The 19,166-nt window shown below is 31.5% G+C and overlaps 1 protein-coding gene across 28 annotated transcripts in view; it reads right to left on the bottom strand.

The window, feature by feature from the left end:
• Positions 1-19,166, bottom strand: part of LOC101787859 (histone H1.8-like) — a 109,265-nt gene that overhangs the window by 14,300 nt on the left and 75,799 nt on the right. For 9 of the 28 annotated variants that reach the window (XR_010047163.1, XR_010047161.1, XR_010047168.1 and 6 more), the window contains 3 exons: positions 15,855-15,996; positions 9,168-9,244; positions 2,211-2,281 (listed from right to left, as the gene is read on the bottom strand). The exons of 1 other annotated variant lie outside the window; for it this stretch is intronic. The gene's annotated coding sequence lies outside the window, so the exon portion shown is untranslated. 18 more of the 28 variants (XR_010047166.1, XR_010047159.1, XR_010047164.1 and 15 more) reach the window with 13 other exon arrangements.

The following is a 19,166-nucleotide window of genomic DNA, read 5'->3' as shown; positions in this document are numbered from 1 at the left end:
ATTTTAAAATATTTTCAGGATTATCTGTAAATTGGAGTTTGTGGCTTAAGGTATAAAACATAATTACTGGGTTCAGATTGACTTTTTTCTTCAAATTAGTGACTCTACTGACAGTATAAATTAACTAACTTCTCCAATATACTATTTGTCTCATGTGTAATTTTAAAAATATATAATCACAATGATAATTTGTCATCTGTTAGCTTGTAGACAAACTGGGCACATGTGAAAAATTAAAGAACTGCTAGATCTTGTTAGTAAGTGACAAATGGTCAATTTTTTTTAACAACTCAGAGATTCAATATATCGTGCAGTGGATTGAGCCCTCTGTTTGGCAAATAATTTTTCTTTCACTGCTTCCAACATTAATTGTTATATTCTTCTTTCTTTTTAGTGTCCAAACTTCCACTGTTGCTCTGATAAACTTTATTTCTAAGCTAGTGAGTAAACTGTCCATGCAATGCTTGTTCAAAGAATACAAAATAGAAAAATATAAAGGAAAATATTTCCTCTGATAATTATTTCTTGGTAGCACAAAGGCATATGATATTAGATAAGGTGCTTATACATTAAAATTTCCACATTTCTAATAAACTGTCATAATTTATATAAGAAATTATGCTCCCATTTGCCAGCTATAGCTCTTTGAACTGACTTTTCAAACTTGACAGGAGAATTCAGCAAGAAAATATTCTATCATGCATTTATGTTAGAAATGACTGGATGAAAAAATTTAATGATAGATGACAGTGAACTGTAAAACTTTTGTGTCATAAAACAAACATGAAATTACCCAAATCAATTGCTTAAATAACTTAATAACTTGAAAATTTGAAATTTATTCATAGATGGAGGACAAAGAGGAATTACAATATATCAATAAAAGGTCACTGGAAAGTCTTCATTTTAAGGATTTGCCCTCAAACTGTATTTCACCATTTCTTCTTAACTCTCAAATCTCTGTTAAAATTTACTGTTGTGACAAATTTTAATATTAAATTCATAGGTGAGCAAGCAGATATATTTCCTTTGGTAACAGGTCAAATGGCAGATGAAAAATTCAATACACTATTAAGAATAAGAAGATAGATTTCAGATAAACTCAATTAAAATAAAACTGATTAGAAATAAACACATATGGGGCCTGTGATCTTAATGATGAAAATGATTTATTTTACCAAATAATATTTGAAACTTCAAATATATATTGTTACTCCTTTTGCATTAGTAAGGCTTACATAATGATTTGAAAAAAACTTTCTGAGGAGACAGCTACTCAAAGTGATTTAATTATGATTTTTAAGTTTGATCAAAAGTTATTTTTGTCTCCACAAAGAAGAAGAGTAATAAAAGTAGCTAAAGTGAGGGCATTGTAGTTAACTTCTATATGACACAATGTTTTAAAATCAATTCTTATTGAGCTATTCTTATTATTATATCCACTTCTATTGTCGTTAATAAATATATGTCATATTTCTTGACAAAACCATGGTCCATTTAATCATTCAACATTGTTTACACACACACACATACACACACGTGCATGCACACATGCACACACGGACACAGGAGGCTCCAAACAGTGACATCGTGCAGACAACTGCGGTATAGACTTGTTTAAGGACCCCTAGCAGCCCAGCAGAGACACATGTCACCACAAAGTGTAGGAATATTTGATATAGATATGTTCCTAAAACATTAAGATTTGATGGAGAAGACATATAATTAGGTGAGAGAGGCAAAAGAGGACATTTTGTGTCTGTGGGGAAAACAAATTCAAAGAAATTTATAAGCTTCAGCAATGTATTATTATGCGGATTGAGTTTAGAGCAGAGATGAAGGATCCAACCTCTGAGGATGCTGAAGAAGGGTAAAGAAGGGAAGTAGTGAAACTTGAACTCTTGAGGAAGAGCTTGCAAACTGAAGGGGACTAATCTTAATGATCTCCTTGAACTGTGCAAACTGAATGCCCCGGAATCCTATAACAATGGCAAGCCATGAGTGACACATTTAAGGGGATGGCAGGGATTCAGATGAGAATGACCTAGATCACATCTTTTCTTTATTTTACAAGGTATGCATGTAATGTGCGAATGTGCATTTCTGTATCTATAAATCAGTATTAATTTAAACCTTCTCATTAGTGTCTTAGTTACTGTTCTTGTTGCTGAGAGAAAATACTCAGCAGCCAAATAAAGGAGGAAACATACCTTTAGCCCACAGTTAAAAGATTTGAGTCTGTAATTGGCTGGCTCCAAGGGAGGTGTCATGTCAACAGGCACTGGGGAGGAAAAACAGTTCATGGAAGGGTTCAGGTAGAAAACCAAGAAGGGACATCCATAGCTCTTTCTATCCCTTATATCTCATCCAGGACAAAATAGGATGAGTGGCACTCACACCCTTAATCCTAGTGCCCTAGCAATGCACCGTGAATCAATTCCAGCATCCCGCACTCTAGATCCAGTCACCTCTGAAAAAGCCCCACCAATGACTGCGTGAGAGCTGGGAAGGCATCTTTACACAAGCCATAATTAAATTTAAATTTGTTCATCTGATAGGTTCTTTAGTAAAGGAGAGGTGATATTATGCATTAAAAGTGGTGCTATAGTTTCAAAATGAGGAATTCTATCCCAATTAATTAACAATTTGATGCTTAGAAAATAATTTATCAGTCTTAGTATTTCATTCTTCATAGTTGTGTAAGATTTACGCTACTTGTCTAAGGTTACCAAAAATGCATAGAAAAATATAATTTAGTATAAATCTACCTTAGAAAAGTGTAAATATATTCAATGAAAACAAGATTCTTTGGTTAATACATAGTGGGACCAAAATATAGGGCAAAGGTTTAAACTGCGTAAAAACTTACACTGTCTGAATTTCATCTCCACTGAAAATGTTTTTTTTTTTTTGAATCATCACCTTCTGCCTTTGTTTTACTAAAAGAATTTTTAAATGATCTCCTTGATTTTAACAAATCACACCTGCTAAAATTCATCCTTTATGCAATGGAATAACACATTTTAAATGTTATATTTTCAAATGTGTCAAAAATAGGAACAATATTATATTGCCCTTACAAAGTATATTCAAATGCTCACCTAAAGCATAGGCCCGTCCATGAGCTGTGCTGGCCCATTTATTTGATCTTGTCCACTATTCTACTCATAATCACTTAATGCTACTCAAGTTGTACTGGTTTCCATGGTGTTCCTCATTCAGGCCAGCCCTATTAATGATTCAGGTCCCCTATACCTTCCTCTTTCAGCTAAGAACTTTAATGATATCATTGTATTTCTGTTCCTTTTCAGCAGATTTCTCAGTTTAAAATTCAGTTTATCACAGATGTCTTCCTTTATCATATCACCTAAAGCTAAGGTTAACTTTATTGTTGTTGATGCATTTCTGAGTTAAATTATTTTTTCTTGCTTTTTCTGCATGCTCTATCTCAAATTTAATACTTGGAAACAGGGTTGTTTTCTTCATTTGCTGCCTATTTGTGCCACTTAAAATAGAAGCTGACACACAGCAGATGACACAATGTATGGAATTGAAATTAGTTTGGTATGAGAGTTTCTTCAGCAATTAGAGAAAACATTGTAACTACTGTCTAGATAAAATGAAAACATAGAGATATCTAGAAATGATACCGATTGTAAAAATATCTCTTAAACTAGAAAAATAAATTATTTATAAAATTTTTACAACATGTCTATATCACTTACATGTGAAATAAGCACTACTTATTAGAAAATAAAATTTGATTAATTTTTTTTCAGAATCTAATAACTGCCAAGCACAACTGTTAATGTTGCAAAATAAATATACTGTAAAAAATTACATATGAACCACTGTGGAGAATTGGAATATAAGTAAGTAAATATTAAGTCTGAGAACAGAGGTGTGAACCTCACAGAGCAGAGGTATGGACTGAAACCATGCATCACATATGAGGACATAACTCAGAAAGAGTTAATTTTACACATTTTAATTTTTTGTGTCGTAAGCATTTGAAATCCACTGCACATTTCACAACTATAATGCATTCTAATTTAGACTATATACCTCTTAAATGTTCATTAGAGTTAAGTGCAGTACAGACCTGTAATTTCAGCCTTCTCCGAGTGTAAGCAGGATGATTTCAAGTATGATCCCAGCCTGGGCAGCTTAACGACTTACTGACACCGTGTCTAATATACCCACATGCACATGTGTGCGCGCACACACACACACACACACGCAAGTAAATGATTACAGTCACCTAAGGTTGTAAAGCTCAATTCAAAAGCCCAGAATTCAATGTCTAGTATGGAAAAAAGAAAAAGAAAGTGTTCAGCACAAACATGTTCCTACAATCATATCATACCAGCTTATTCCAAGCAAGAGTCTGTCTCTTTGGTCTTGTAATCAGATTGTAAATGACTGGCTCGCTTTTCCATGTATTGAGTTCTGCTCACTTTGCAGCAAATTGAAGTTCCTCAATCACATGTTTTGTATGTATAAATGATGGCAAATGACATAAATGAAAATGTGAGCCAGCAATGAAATATTCTGCAGATCATCAAAAATTGTGAGTCAAATGTTAGGATTCCTTTAAATGTGCATGTCAGAACAAGAGATCCAGAAAATAAATATATTATAAAGAAAAAATACAGAGGTAGAGATACTAGAAATAAAATACATATCCATAGACATACATGGCACATATAGGTGAGAGAGATGTTAAAGAACTAAATTAACAATCTTGTGGGCTGTCATGGTCTCACAACTTCAGAACTGTATAGAGTGATAGAAAGTTGGTATTAACTGTGATGAAGAGTATATTACAGAGAAAAACTGAATTAAATTAATAAGTAGTTTACCAAAGTCAACCGTAAGAATTGAAACTATTTTATAAGTTAACATTGCAAGGCCCTGATACTTTAGTGTTCATAATTCACTTTTTAAAAAAGGTCAATTGGAGCAATTCTGATGCACAGAAAACTCTCACATCTAAAATTTTATCAAAGTAAAATAGCATCTTCATAGTACAAAATATATTATTAATACATTCAGTATTATGGTTGTATTAATTTAACTTTATAATTATATCTACTAGTTTAATCATTAGACACAACTTAAATGTAATTTTACCCACCACTCTTATTACAAATTCATACTTTGTTTTTATTTTTTACCCTAACTAAAATTTATGATTTAGTCTAGCACAAGTCACACCATTCTAACCCATATTCTAATCAATCCATGTGCAATTTTCAGAAACAAGTTATAGCACAATTCATATTGTATTAGGCCATCTTAAAATAGGCTTATTATCTGAACTGTCGGGATTCAATTTAGCTGTAAGGTCATATCATGAACATGAGGCTAGTAATGATTCATTTTCTTCCATAATTTAATAATATTAACTTAGTAGCTTGAAAAATGAATCAACAAAGTCCTATGAATAGATTAACAGTGTTTAAAAATGTAAAGCAATGATAAAATATAGGCTATTTCACTGAAATTGTTAACAAAATTCACTCCACAATTTATGGAAGCAAAAGTAGTATTTTATTGTTAATTGCTATAATATGGGATTAATTAGGCACTACCAGAAATGTATTAAAACTCTAGGGTACCATCTGGTAAATTAGCACTTTGGTACATCAAAGGGTACCTAAATCATTATAGTGCTCACTTCCTTCTTATGCTAACCCTGAACTTTTCAACTATTAAGGATAAAGATTGCTCAGGGCATTTAAATTTGGAATATGAAGTAAGAGACTATGACTGACAGTGTTTGATGGATTCATGGGAGGCAAGTGGACCTTCTCTTTCCTGATAACTCAGACATGAAACATGTAAAAATCATATGGATGAGACTAGAAACCTCTTCCACATGGCCTATGCAGCAGTTTCTCTTCTTATCCTATTCTTTACCTTTAGTATTTGATAGTGTGCAATCTACTACAATCTAATAGAAGTAATAATCTAGCTAAGTGCTCATATGTTTATCATTCTTAAACAACATATTCAGTTTTATATATTGTGCAGCATTATTGTACACTTGCATAATTAGCTTTATTAATTTGATAATGTTTGCATTCATATTTGTATTGATTAAATTTTTATATTAATGTTTAATAATTAAATGCATGCTCATATGGCACATATTCAGTATATGCAATAAATATTTTTAAGTTGCACATTATTATATAGAAAACTTTCAGGAAATCTACATTCTAGTCCTGTGACCCTTTCTATACTTATAATGGTTGTTCATTTAGGGCATGTGTCTGCAAAAGTTTGTCTGTGATCTAAAGATATATCATATACCTGCATGCATAAAAACTGTATTTCTTAAGTGCATAGACATTAATAGGCATAGACAAATGTTACATATGCTATGCATAAGTGTGCATATTTATCATCATGCCTACATTTGTCTTCCATATCGAAATAATATTCTTTGGTGCCATTCTTAGTATTTTAAGAGAAGCAAAATGTTTCATAGTGGTAAGCAATTCTTTGTTTTTTCACAGATTTACAGTTTTATGTCAGTTTTGTTCTCTTTGATGTAGCTAATACAAACAATAAAATGAATATTAACTCACATGACATGATATTTACAGGCTGTGCATTTTCAGGAAAGTGAAAACCACAGCAATATAAAATATTCAAATACTTAAGTTATTTTCCCAGTATGTTTATAGCCACCTTCAGAATGGCATTATGAGTACCTGACAATGTGTCACATACTTTCACATTCATTACTAGAAAAAAAGACAATCATATATAGTGAGAAATTATATTAAATATTATTTCCAAGTTAGCTATGGTGGCATTACATTCCCACACTTAAAGAGTGCATTGCACAACATTTATGTCACCCACTCTGTTCTTCTTCCATAGCTCTGAAGGAGCTTATGAAACACAATACCTGGGGCGGGGAGTAAAATTTTTACTACCAGGAAAGAGATGAAAGAATGGCTATTAGACAATCAACTGGATGTGTCTGCCATAAATTTTATATTCTCTGGATCAGTTTACCAAATGTGATAAATGATGTTTACATGATTTGTATTTCTTCTGTGATTTTCTAGAGAATTTCTAGAATTCTAGAGAAATTCTAGAGAATTTCTGGAGAATAGTTGCAAAGAAAAAGAGGGCTGTATTATGGAATTCAATAAAAACATACAAATATTCCATTGATTTTCATCATATGTTGCAACTTTCTATCACTGTGACAAAATACCTGACAGAGACAACTCAAAGAAATAAAATTTTTATCTTATGGTTTTGGAGGTTTTAATCCATACTCATTTGGCTAATCTTTTTCTGGGTGTATGGGGAGGCAGAGCGCCATGAAAGGGCATGTATATGGAGCAAAGCCACTAACCTTATGGCGGTAAGCTGGGGGATGTATCAGGGTCCATTATATCCTCAGTGGCCTATTTCCATCAGTCCTCAAATTCTAAAGCTTCCATCACCTTTCAACAATACTTTATGGTGGGAACATGTCTTTAGAACATAAACTTTTCTGAGGCATTCTAAATCCAAACTATGTCACATGTAACACATAAATATTTGCACATTGAGGATTACAGGATGCATTGCTTAATGGCAATGAAAGAGCTAGTTAAAATTATGTCACATTAACAAGCAATTAAAAGAAATTGTGCTAAACCAAGTGGATAATTTTATCAGCCTGTAGTTATACACATGACCAGCATAGCACTTAATGCAGGGAGGCAAGCCCAAATTTTCAATGTTATTTGAAAGGTAATAAAAATGAATTTAGAATGTGTCAACTGGTAATTTGTTTCTTTTTCATTTTTGAGGAACAGCTCTTTTTATCTTATATTTTTATCAATTTGGGATAATTTTGAATTCAGGGATAAATATGAACACACATATATGATATGTAAGCTAGCGTATCTATCACCTATCTATAGGTAAATATATATGTATATGTATAAATATATATAGTATATATATAAATACATAAATATATATATATATATACAGAGATGGAGAGAGACAGAGAGAGATCACTTACTTTCCTAATTAGCAACAAGTTTTTCAAATCTGTTTAAAATAGTGGTTGAAAAATTAATAAATTCTAATCTATGCTTCTTTCCTATTGTGACTCTAAATTTTATTCAGAAGAGGATTAAATAACTGAATATCTTAAATATATTTTCATGTATTCATTTTTTTCTTGTTGCTTATTCGCTATTTGAGTTATGTTGGGAAATTGTTTCTCAAGAATCATTATTTCGGGGCTGGGGATTTAGCTCAGCGGCATAAGCGCCTGTCTTGCAAGTAGGCAGTCATGAGTTCGATCCCTGGTACAGATAAAAACGAAAAAGACAAAAAAAAAAAAAAGAAAAAAGAAAATAATCGTTTCTCACATTTTGAACTTTTTATGCATAATTCATTGATCTACTATATGTGAATAACAATAAATGATTTAACCGTCTAAGGCTGGAGAAAGCTACTTTTTTTCAAGTGGTTGCCAACTACTCAAAACCATTCATTACATGGTTCTTCCTGATTTTAAAGACAATTACAACAATCAATTGGACAAAACTTTTACTCATGAATAATCCATTGCTATAGAAATTAGCATATTGTCATAAATAATAGAAAAGTTTATAAAACAGAGCTCTAGTTTTCAAGTTGTGTTTAGGATGAAAGAAAGATGCAAATTTCTAAGAGAACAGAACAACTAGTCCATCACGTGGAAGTGGATTTGAAGATATAGTGCAAGAGTACAAAATTCAAATATCCAAGGAAATTAAAAGGACAGAATATGGTAAAAATATCCTAAAAGTAAGTGACAAGGAGCTAAACAGTCAATTTTTTTTCTAAATGAGAAAAGCACTTAAAAAGATATATTGACCAAAGTGATGTAAGAATGAGTAAAAATTTAAAAGTTCAATATTGCCAGTTACTAATACAGTTCAAATTAAATCCACAGTGAAGTAGCACTATGTATAATCGACAATTGCCACAATTAAAGAGGCTAGTAATTCCAAGTGTTTCTAGTGAGTTAGAGCTATCAGATCTGGTGGATGATTTGAATAACTGTACAATCATTCTAGAAATTATTGTGGTAATTTCTTATACACATAAAAATACACTAATGAAATGATTCAGCAATTCCTTCAATAGGTACTTACCCTAATTAAACACTATGAGTGTGGACATTAGTTAAAAATTATGAGCTCAATCATCCAAACTGGCTTTATTCACCATACTGAAAGTCAAACAAATGAAAAACTACATTCAGCATAAATAAATATACAAATGTCACTAAGTTCAAAATGAAAGCAAAATATTTACTCTGATTTTTACTTTTCAATACTGAAATGCAAATCCTAGATAATGTAAGAGGATATAAAATACAATCTAAATGTGTAATTACTAGAAGGAAGAAATATTTTTATTCATAAATGATGTTGTTGGGTAGAAATCTCGCTCAAATCAATAACTATTCAATTGTATGGATATGGTACATTGTCTGCTAAGAATTACAAAAGCTTTGCTATAAGAATGAAACTAAACCTAACATGATGTGTTATAAAGCTCAACATGTATGCAATTACAGAAAAGGTAAAACTACTGTGTAAAAGAGTAAATCAGTAATTTCGGAGCCTACTAGATTTCAAGATGCTCAATTTCATATAAGAAAAAAATGAATATTCTGAGTGTAGAAAGTTGATCCTGTCTCAATTATGGTGCATATATATATATATATATATATATATATATATAATCTCCAAATTTAAATTGATAAGCTAGATTTTAACAGTTGACTCTTTATAAAAGTAAAAACAGAGAAATACAATGCTTAAAAATTTGCTTAATGTAAACTAAAACAAAAGTTTCCAGAATCCAACCATGAGACAGTGTTTTTATGAATATAAATATAAATAAAAATCATAAAAATACTCAAATTCATCATGATATCCATTCTTTCTAATTTAAATGTTTATTATAACTCAGATTACATTTAGATGCTGAATATTTAGGTGTTGACAAAGAGATTCAGAATTATAAAGAGAGCTGGAGACATGGCTCAGCTGTAGAGTTCTTGTCTTGTAATCACAAGGCCTTGGATTCTACCTCTGGCATTGCAAAAATGAAATAAAAACAAAAACAAAATTAAAAAGAAACACAAGAATCAGAATATCTAATACTATAGCACTACTTTAAAGAACAGCAAAGTTAGAGTGGACACTATCTGACTTAATTTATGCTACGAAACTATGATAATCAAAAAGTTTGATTTGGGGGGTGGGGGAATAGAATTGGCAAATAGATCAATGGTACAAAAGGCTCAGAAAGCTCATAAAAACATTCGCAAAGGTACAGTAAACTTATCTGAGAAAGATTGTCCTCACACACTGAGATAACTGATCATCTACATTAATAATTTAAGAAAAAAGAACACAATTGGCTGGGCATGGTACACACCTGTAATCCTAGCACACAGGAGGCTGACACAGGAGGATTGTTGCAAGTTCAAGAACAGCCTGGGCTACAAAGTGAGCTCAGGGTCAACGTGAACTGCATAGCAAGCCTCTGTTTCAAAAAGATGGGAAAAAAAACCACAGATGCCTTGTACATTTCAAGTAAATACATAAAATAGAAAAATATAAAATTCTTAGATGATTACATAAGAGAAATCTACAAGATAATGTGTTAGCTGAAATTATATACAATAAAAAGCATAATTTATAAATTAAAAATTCTATGTTGTGAAATCGAATATAATTCAAAAGTTCTGCTGTGTGACAAACCATGTGAAAATATAAATACAGGTCTGAATTCCTTTGAAAAAGGTTACTTAATATCTATAGTATTTGATAAATAACAATTTAATAAGTAACAAGAATAAAGGATAACTACTAGAAAAATTACAGCAATAATTTAATATTTTTATAAATGTAAGTATGTTCATTGAAAACCTTCTATTAGCCAACTGTGGTGGCTCATGCCTATAATCCCAGCACTTGGGAGACAGAGGCAGGAAGATCGTTGTGAGTTCAAGATCATCTTGGGCTACACAGTGACCTCAAGGCCAGCCCAAACTTGTCTCAAAAAGACAAAAACAAAACAAAACTAAACCAACAAAACAAGAGGAAATCTTTCATTAGTTCATAGACTAAAGAGATCTGACTGACATGACTCCTAACCTGACAATATATAGATCAGTTAAAACTTCTAAACAGCGCACATTGGCACAGCTCATGTTCAATAATTCAAAACAGTATTTGATCCACTGAAAGTGACAATAGTATTCCTAATTTTATAATCTCATTTTTATAGAGTAATGAAATAGTATAAAACTGTATAATTAAAAGAGGACTCCTATGATTTCACAAGAGATTGTTCATATTTCTGCTTCATGCTTGGGTTCAGTGGTTCTAGGTCGGATAATCTATGCCCATTTGTCTTGGTTTTGCTTGCTGACTTCTGTACATGCCAACTGCACATGTTTAATCACTGTGGAGAGTGGATCCTCTGCAATAAATCTTCATTGGACAAGTAGATCACCCAAAATAAATCATCTGTGGGTGAAACAACTCTGCTCACACATGAGCTGCTGGACAAGGAGCTTATCTGTCATAAGCCACACAGAGATAAGTGGCTCAAGCTTGATTTACTGCCTCTAACCATAACTATGGTTTTGCCTCACGTAAAATATACCATGATTTTACAAGAAGCACAGTTTTTGCAAAATAAAAAAGTGTTACCTCCTTAATATTGCCTTTGCAAACATATTTTCTAATATATCATGGCCAAAATAAAAAAGTAAGATACTAGACTATTATGAGGTTATATTAATTTAGCAATATATAAGACAAAAAAATTTGAAATTATTAAAGAGTAAATACAAAAAATTCCATACATTAATGTAATATTAAGTATATATTTCCTTTGTAAAGTTTCAGTGATAATAAACAGACATATGGATATTACGAAGGATAGGTTAGATGCTCATTAAGTACAAAATTACACTTGTCTGCTTGTCTGTTTTTTGTATAGGGATATGAAATATAATACACACTACATTATTCTTATTTTATGAGTTTGTAGCAAGGTATATAATCAGAAAACTGTATGATAATATTCAAACAGAACTATGTTGTCAATGATTAGAACAAACAGAAAAGTTGGACTGTGATAGACAGCAAAAACTCCCCCAAAATTGAACTTCATGAATACTCTAAAAGTTCAAAAGATACATTAGATGGACAATGGAAATAGGGACTTTAAACAATAAGGATTAAAATTAGTGTTGGTGTTAGTGGACACTAAATATGAGAATCTGTAACTACACATTTGGACATGTGTGAAGTTATAAAAGAATTTAAATCACTGAAAATTATTTTTTTTATCCTAGACCAAAAAAGGGCATCACTAGCATGGAGAGAGAGAGAGAGAGAGAGAGAGAGAGAGAGAGAGAGAGAGAGAGAGAGAGAGAGAGAGAGACTCCTGTAACACTTATTGGTCTTTTCTGATCTTATTTTGTCTAAAATGTCACTATCTTAATTTGTGTTACATAGAAGTTGTTATCCTGCAAACCATACCATAAAATACATTTTGCCAAAACATTTTCTGTTAGAGTTGACAAAATATATAAATTTAATATCTGTGGAAATAAACTTGCAAACATTTTGGCAATGCTAGGAACCTATTCACCACCTTTTGACATTTATTTTTCCGTCGCATTTAATATTATATTTTAAAACTCATTTTAGGACTTTATTTTCTAATATGTTGCTCATTCATAAAAGATGTGAGGTTGATTTAAATATATTAAGTTAATAATATTTTGGTTCTAAAGTAATACAAAGCATTTGACTTTACCATCTAAGTTAGGAAGTTTGTGACTGTGTAATAAAAGAAAATATTATTTACTATTCTCTTGATATTCTTTAGTACAATAAAAAGTATGCTTTAAGGATTTATTTTTATTTGTGTGGTTTATTTTTGTTCCTGTGATTTGTCTAAAAATTATTGTTCTATACTCAGAAATGAACACAAAACTGTCTTTTTTTAAATAGTAGAAGTATAATTCAGGGTGTGTTATATAGACATTTTTTCATAACATATTGTGAACTGATAAGGGATATATAACAGGTGAAGTAAATATTCCTTCTTAAATAAATTGCTCCTGGTGTAAAAGAGTGGATTAAATAATTTTCTCAGTACCTGGATTTTAAAAGAGAATTTTTCACATCATTAAGAATGGCTTCATTTTTCTCCTAAGGTGAATATATTTCTAAAGTATATGTGTAACATTTTAGATATGAAATTCCTGAGGACAAATTGGTAAAACATAACAGCAAATGAGAAAATATTCTAATAGCAAATTCCTCTTTATTGTGTCTGAAATTGTCTATGGTTTTAGATAGATAGACTCAAGGATACATAGATACACAGATAGATAGATAGATAGATAGATAGATAGATAGATAGATAGATAGATTTTTAGGATATATATATATATATATATATATATATATATATATAACCCTAAGATACATCAATATATTTTTATATGTATACATCTACTTAACAATATGGAGGATTATATCATGATCATTTGTATTCCTGTAAAGATACAGATACCAGTGATAGGGAATATTTGGAAGATTGTATAAATTCTTCATTATCTCTCTAGTATTACATTTTCAAGAAAGTTAAATTATCATAAGCTGACTCCCTAAATTACAATTTTTAGAGTTTCTCTCTTTTAAAATTTTAATGTCTTTAGTAAATAAGAGTTAATCGCTAAATATCAAATATAATGTGCTTGCAGTGCAATTAACCTGTATATTTTTGACATAGAAAGTTACTTAGAATTATGATTGCATGCACACACCAACTTCAGACAGCTTCTTTCCCAGTAAGGGGAGAAAGTGAACAGAATCGATCCTTTCTATGCATTAATAGTTGTTCCAAATAAACCAAATTTAATTATATATATATATATATATATATATATATAGTCAATTTCTTTCTTTCTTTTTTTTTTTTTTTTTTGGCTTTTTTCTTTTTTATTGGTACCAGGGATTGAACTCATGGGTGCCTGCTTGCAAGGCAGGCTCTTATGCCACTGAGCTAAATCCCCAGGCCCCTATTATATCAATTTCTATAAATTAGTTTGATGACTGGTCTTAGGTATAGTAATTGAAGTGTGACACTATTGGTTTACTATACTATATTTTTTCCTAAAGTATTTGTACCATAAACTACATAATGACTGTCAACATGCAAAAAGATAGATAAATGTTTCAATCTGTGAATCTCTATTTCTTCTACCAGACCGTAGTCAGGTTTTTGCCATGGCTAGCTGTCCTGCATGAATAGTTTCATGATCTGTATTTTAGGAAGAAAGGAAAATATTTCCAAATATTTGTGGATGGAGAAAAACAGGAGCTAGATAGCAAAGTATTCGTATTCCTGAGCTTAGTTCTGAGAACTCTGTCATTGCCCTACTCACTGCTCTTTAAAACACAGCCTCCTCACTTGTAGAGAATTAACTGCGGGCGCCCTAATGCCAAGGCATTTCCCAATCACAGTAATTTACTGCCAACTCGTCATATCTCCACAAGTCATCCTTCTGGACAGGAAGCCCTCAGCATAATCTCTGCTTGGACAAAAAGCTGATCTATGTGATGTGCATTTTGTTAGTTGCTGATGCAAAACATCATTGTATCATTTATTGTATTTTTGATATGTAGGCCACATTTTCCATGGCTTTTACTTGCTAAGAAGTTTTTTGCAGTAATATAACTTTTACAACAGTTCACAATCAACATAAGAGTGAGTTATTTTTAAATTCTCTCATCTTCTTAAATTAATGGCAATTTGATGAAGGATGGATGATTTGTGTTGCCCTTTTATTCTTGGGTACTGTTGGACCCTTTCTTGGTGACTTTTTTCTACTTTTCCATTCTTCTGTTGCTAATTTCCTTATTTTTCAGAGGCTTTTTCCCTCCACATTTCCTGCTCATCACCTTGGACTTGAACCTTGCTGATGAAGTATTTTCTTTATCCCATTTTCCTTGGGAAGTTTGAAGGCACTCTCTGTCCAATCCTCCTAATTCTTCCCATTTTCTTTTTCTGCTGTCAACACTGCGATCCAACTTGCAAAAAACAGACTGGCTTTCATCATGTGTTGTTCCTTTGCACAGTTCATACAGAGCCAATCAGCAAGCATTTGTTAGACAGCATTTCTCGATACGTCCTTTATGTGGTTTAATTTTGATCTCTCCCTCCTAATTGGATATCTTGACTGTAAAGTCCCATTTTACAGACAGTCTAATCTTTCATACTGCATTGTACAAAGATTTTTCAAGGGAAGTAAAAGCAATAGAGAAAATGTTTGATATTTATGTCATAAGTTTTACTCTTATTTTAGAAGTTCTTAAGTTTTAGTGTGCAAGAGATTAAGAAAAGCATATCTGCTTGTTAATAAGTACATAGTCTACTTTTCACCTGTAGACGTTTTTATGGAGCACGAGTAGAAGACCAGGAACACGTACTTAAGTGGCAACTTCATTGTCTTTTGCTGCAGACAGCCTGAGCTAATTTACCAATTTCCCAGTAGCCATATTTTATTTTTTGGAAGATTTTATACATTTTCAATATTGTAAATAAATTCTTACTTTCTTTGATGTTTGGCCTAGATTGAGTCTTCAGAAAGGCATTTCCCTTTCAGTGTCCAGGGAAGAAAAATTCAGTCAGCTCAGTGAATTGATTAATTTGCTTTAATGTTTACCTCATAATCTGATTTCTTCAGAACATTTTAAATTATAAGTTTCTTATAAAAATATAGCTGTGATACCTACTCTTTGAAAAGTGCATCTTGTATCTCTTCTGTGGCATCGTCATCTCTTTGCCTGTGCTCTAATGTCTTCCCTTCTTATCCTCGAATGCTCCACGTTCCTCTGAGGGCCAGGCAGAAAGCTGTCATTTGGTGCTGAAAGAAAGCTTAAAAAAATGCCCTAATATAACTTTATAATGTTAAAAGTTTGGGGGAACAAAATCTCATATGCTAAGTTATTTTTTCCCTCAATGCCAAATGCAGAAACCCTCATAATTTTCTGAAAGTCTTTCCCTAAAACTGTCACACTAGAGGTATGTGTAAACACTTACTACAGTGTGGACTTGTGGCCTAAAATTTTACTGATAATCATACATGAAGTGGGCTGCATGAAATCTGTCCTAGTTCTCAACTCATGCTTTACATCTCTCCTTGCTTCTTTTCTCCATCTCTCAGTCACCTCAAGGCTATTTTAATACTGCTGAGCTGAATATTTTATATGGCATATTCCTGATATCACATAAGTTTAAAACCAAATAGCACTTTCACAAAATAGACTTTACCAATAAAATAGCCAAAGAATATTTCCTCCGTCAGAGCCCCCAAACTAATTTATGTTACACCATGATATTATTTTTTCTAAGTAATTCTAGTACTCTGGAAGTTTTTGACTCACTTACCTACTTATTAATTTTAGTATTTATGTCTTTCATGGCCTACACAACAATGGTAGTCATTGTACATTTCCCTCTGTTCTCTCTTCAATATTTGAAACACACACACACACACACACACACACACACACACACACACACACAGACACACAAAGTCTTGTACTGAAACTTGGTAGCAGTGACTTACAAGATTAACTTTGTTTTGCTCCTAACTGAATTCAGAATCATGTAGATAGCTTGAAACTAGTCAATGAAGAGCATTTTTACCACCACAACCAGAAAACACTAAAACCGAGGATTTTTTTGAGAATCAAAAATAATATTCCCAGTAACGACATCGATGGAAAACGCAGAATTTTTCCCTCCCTTGCTTCCCTCCCCCCAAACTTTTCAATTCTAAATATCAGACAGAAAGTGAAAGGACAAAATGATTTCTTTCCTATAACTAAAATCTGAAATAATATAACAATATGTGAAAAGAGACTTCATTCTAGCTGGATGGAGCATAAAAGTTTTATGTCCTGTTTTGTCTTAATCTCTTTAAAATAAAATGAAAGAGTTTAAAAGAATAGAAAGCAAGAAAATAAGACTGAAGGAAAGCCCTTATGAAATATTGCATCCCAACAACCACTTGGTTTTCCAGTTTTGAAATCAAAAGCAAATGTGATTAATAATTCACTATAATTTTCATCCCAAATATATATAAAATCCAATATTAAACACTTATTAAAATAGAGGGAATTGTAAGCTGTTTTAGCATGTAGACAAGAAAAGCTTTCACACTAGGTAATTATTGTCCATAACTACTACTTGCAATTATAACTACATTCTTCTTTGTTCTGGCTATTATTCCACTTTCCAATTATATAACACAAAATCATTTGTGAAACGTAACTCTACCTTTTCTTAACCACAGTAAGTATTCCAGTGTGCTTATTTATGTGCCAACATTATCAATCCATTATGATGTATGGAGAAAAGAGACTTTTTATAATTCTTTAATTTCTAAAGAATTCATACCAAAATTAAGGACTGTAACTTCTGATAGTAAGATAGATTTTTAATCATAAAACAAAAGCTTGAGCTGAGTATGCCAGAATTTCAGTGCTAATGGAAAGAATATTTAATAGTGTAGATATAAAAGTTGCCACCAAGAATGATTCAATGTAATATATTGTTTATGTAAAAGGAAATCTCAAGGAGGAAAATGCTATTGAACAATTAGTTTCTTTTTGTGTTTATTACACCAAACTGTGTAAAGTACTTTTTCAGAAATTTTCTCACAAAGTCAATATCATAGCAGTACTTGTAAGTTTTTTCTGTTGTTTCAATTTCTAGATTACACTGACACCCTGTAGAAAACATGAGATTCAATGTTAGATGCCCAAAGTCTATATTCCATAGGATCTCATATTCTATTCCATAACATAATATTAAGTCACAAAAATTGTCAGTGATGACAGATAAAAGACCATAGGATCCTCAAAGGGTATAATCATTATCATCATCATCATCACCAATTTCCACTAGGAGATGTTGCTCTAAATTTTAAAGCAAGATACACATGTGTATATTTCTGTTACTGTCTCATCAAGGTATACATAGATAAATGTATACATATGCATATTTGTTCCTCAATTTTTATTTTTTCTCAACTTTTTACAGTGCAAAATTATATTCAGAGCCAAACACAGCTTGATCATTATTATTTTGGAATGATGGTTCTATTGTAGTTAGTTCCTTATCTTAACATGATATATTCATTATTCCCTTTGGAATATGATGTATCAATTCTATTGCTTTTCTGTAGACTCTTACAATTTAGTAATGTGGAATTTAGATTTCTTTTGGATTTGCTGACATCAAGTTTGAGAAGCAAACATTCTTAAGTTTGGTGCTCAGTACAACAGCAATGACTGTACTTCTTTTAAGGCATAGATCCATTTATCAACTTGATGATGGGAATTACTAGAAAAACACATCTAACATTATGCAAAAGCAAAACAGCATAGTTAAGAGTTGCTTATTATAAATCATCTTAAAAGAGTAGATATAGATGATAATATAAAAGATATAGATAAAGAAAAAACATTACTCATATTTGCCATTTGTGCCAAATTGGTTGGAAGTTTAATTCTAAAATATAAATTGAAGATTCTCTGAGGGATGGAAAAGTGGGAAACGTACTCAGATGTGTATTTTGAGTCTTTTTAGTGCAGCATTAATCATCCTGAAAAACAGTTTATTTGATAATTTAACTATTAATTTATTTTGCTTGAGTAAAAATAGAAACAAATATGGAATGCAAATCACACTTTTTATGTTCAGTTAGGCAAAAATACATATGAATGTTACAATGTGTGCATAATAGTTTACATTTATGCAAGGAGTAAAAGAAATAAATACTATCTATAGCATTTTTTCTGAGATAAGATGTGATACAAAATTTGCCTAAAAGATATAAATTATTTGATTTTAAGGAAAAAATCTACATGACATTAGAAAAATTTATCTTTTGTTGGTTGGAAAATAAGAATACTCTCATAATAATTAATAACATTGTCTTTTCATCATGAAATGTTCCTCATTTGTTAAGTAAATGATTTTGAGAAGAATCTCAAATAATGGGCACAGTAAGTTAAGGTGCAATCACAAACAGAAAC

The sequence above is a fragment of the Cavia porcellus genome, unplaced genomic scaffold (assembly GCF_034190915.1).
Source record: "Cavia porcellus strain 051 isolate PalLab524CR breed Dunkin Hartley unplaced genomic scaffold, mCavPor4.1 scaffold_5, whole genome shotgun sequence".
In the NCBI taxonomy this organism is placed as follows: domain Eukaryota; kingdom Metazoa; phylum Chordata; class Mammalia; order Rodentia; family Caviidae; genus Cavia; species Cavia porcellus.
Note: the sequence above shows the minus strand (reverse complement) of the source record. Positions and strands in the feature narration are given on the sequence as shown.